The sequence below is a fragment of the Penaeus chinensis genome, chromosome 3 (genome assembly GCF_019202785.1).
Source record: "Penaeus chinensis breed Huanghai No. 1 chromosome 3, ASM1920278v2, whole genome shotgun sequence".
Classification (NCBI taxonomy): domain Eukaryota; kingdom Metazoa; phylum Arthropoda; class Malacostraca; order Decapoda; family Penaeidae; genus Penaeus; species Penaeus chinensis.
The window spans coordinates 1,716,223-1,718,722 of NC_061821.1; the positions used below are offsets into that span (position 1 = coordinate 1,716,223).

Below are 2,500 nucleotides of genomic sequence, written 5' to 3' on the forward strand. Positions count from 1 at the left end.
GTTGTGTTTTCAAGTATTTTTTTTTTTATAAATAAGATTTATTTGTTACTGTTATTGATGTTATAACTGTTACTTGAAGCTATATTAATAAGATGTAATACAATGAAATGAAAGTAATTCCAGAACTCTTAATGAATCCACTAGAAAATAGTCAGGAATATTAATATAACACTTACATAGAACAAGTAGATATAACAGATTGAATTACGCATCTTTGAGATTCATCATATTATGAATTGCATATTTAATTTTATAGACCAAGACTGAGACTGAGACAGAGACTGAGATTTTTGGTTTTGGCAGTGGCTTTGATTTTGAGAAGTTTATTAACCCAATCACCATGTGTCCCCTGTATTTTTTTGTATATTTTGTGACATGCAGATGGCTCCACATGTGCTCAGCCACCAAAGAGTCTATCAGTAAATTCTAGTGACCGCTCCTGATTTCCCCATTCCTTGAATTGGCGGGAAAATGTGTTTTTCTCTCTAATACTATTGATATCAATACTGTTATTATTCTTATTGATATTGTTATTATTAAATTGTTATTAAAATCTTGTAATATTAAAAACAATGAAATAATACAAAAGGCAGTTTCCAAAAATCAAGGAAAAGGATAGGTAGGACTAATAATTGACTCCTTGGTAACTAAACACTTGTAGAGCCGTCTATGTGTAAAGACAATGAATAAACTTATATTACAGTAGGCATGGCATGTATTCTTGCCATTCATGCCAATTAGGTTAAAACAAGTAGTTACAACTAAAAAGGAGGAGGAAACATAGGTTACCTCAACTGATCTGAAATCCCAGCTAAGACAGATATGTTAACAAAGTATACCAATGTACCTGGGGGAAAGCATTGATAGATATATATAGGCTACTGAGTCATGTTTTTACAACTTGCAAAGAGTGAAAGTTAGCCTAGTTTTACATTGTGTTTTTCATGTATGGTGTCACATATCAGTATGTTCTTTAGGGAGAGCTTGTACTGTATGTTAACCATATACAAGTATGACCTTTGTGCAGAATTCCTGTACCTCGTCTTTATCTTTTGTATGCATCCATTCCATATCCACATAGCCTGGTTGAAAGTAAGGGACATTAACATATAGTATATCAAGATATGTGACCCTAGTAGCCTATACATTATTTGTTCTTACACATACACATATTCTCCAGTTGGTTCTTATACAACGTTTAAGTCGCTGTCTAATTATTCACACTAATTGTGTTTGTGGTATGTAATCATACACATTCTTTTGTATGTTAAGAATTAGAAACTTCAGAATCAAGAGATAACTCGTTAGAGGGTGTTAATAGATGTTAAACAGTGGTAGCATCTTGGCCAAACTCAAAGACAATATAATTTTTGAAAGCAGCTTGAAAGGAAAATAGAGCTAAAACACTGAAAAGAACAGCCACAATGACAGTGATTACCAGGTAATTACATATCAGAGGCCATTTCCCAGCCAATTAATTTTTCGTAATGTCACCATCTTCAATTTGTTCTTTGTATACTGAAGAGTCATTATACACCCTTTCTGCTTGACATTTTTTTTTATTAATGCATTTGATGCTGCTTAGATATTGTTTTGTAGATATTTAAGTATTTAGTCATCATATATATGATAATATAACTAATTTTATATGAAAATAATCTACACAAATTTAGTATAAAGACCACTATTTTTTTTAAAGAATTTCTCAAAAGTATACATATATATATACACACTATCATTTTTACATATTCAATGATAATGTCATTACATTGCTAACATTTTGAAGGCACAACATACAGCCTAGCTTACTTATACCTTGCCTCTCAGACATGATTACATTTCACACTTGTATACTTTTTGCCACACCAACTGAATAGTTTTCATATATTTTTTCTTATTTTTTGTACATATAGAACCTTGCAATTGGGGTTTGTATAAAAGGATTTCTCATCATGACCCCCTGAATTGCTCACTGAGTGTATAATCACTTGTGGGTTGTACTGCAAAGACAATTTTTTTTTCTTTTTCTAAATGTGATTCAACTCACTGGTGTACACATGTTTTTATTTGAATCCAGACAAATGTATTTTTGTGATCTTGGTCTGGCAAGCTGTAAATTGTCAGCTGGCATCTGTTGAGAACTGAGACACAGGGCTCTTGCTGAAGACCCAAAGATTGTGGATGGCATGCTGTATATGCCATATTCAGTGTAATATTAGTTTTTTTAATTGTGTGCATACAAAGATGGCTTTACATGTGCTTAGTCACCAAGGAGTCAATTATTAGTTATCTCACTTATCTCACTTATTTAACCTTTTACTTGATTTTCAGAAATAATCTCTTTTATTTTGTTATTTTTGTTATTAGTATTTTGTCATTTATAGTAATAGCAATATTGATATTAATAACATTTGAAAAAGAAAATTCACAAATTCAAGGCCATTGTGGCCTTCTAATTGACTCCTTGGTGACTGAGCATTTGTGGAGCCATCTGTGTGTA

The 2,500-nt window shown here is 31.7% G+C and overlaps 1 protein-coding gene across 1 annotated transcript in view; it reads left to right on the forward strand.

Moving 5' to 3' along the window:
* The window catches only part of LOC125041823 (autophagy protein 12-like), a 5,548-nt gene that overhangs the window by 1,973 nt on the left and 1,075 nt on the right, over positions 1–2,500 (forward strand). The window lies entirely within an intron of this gene.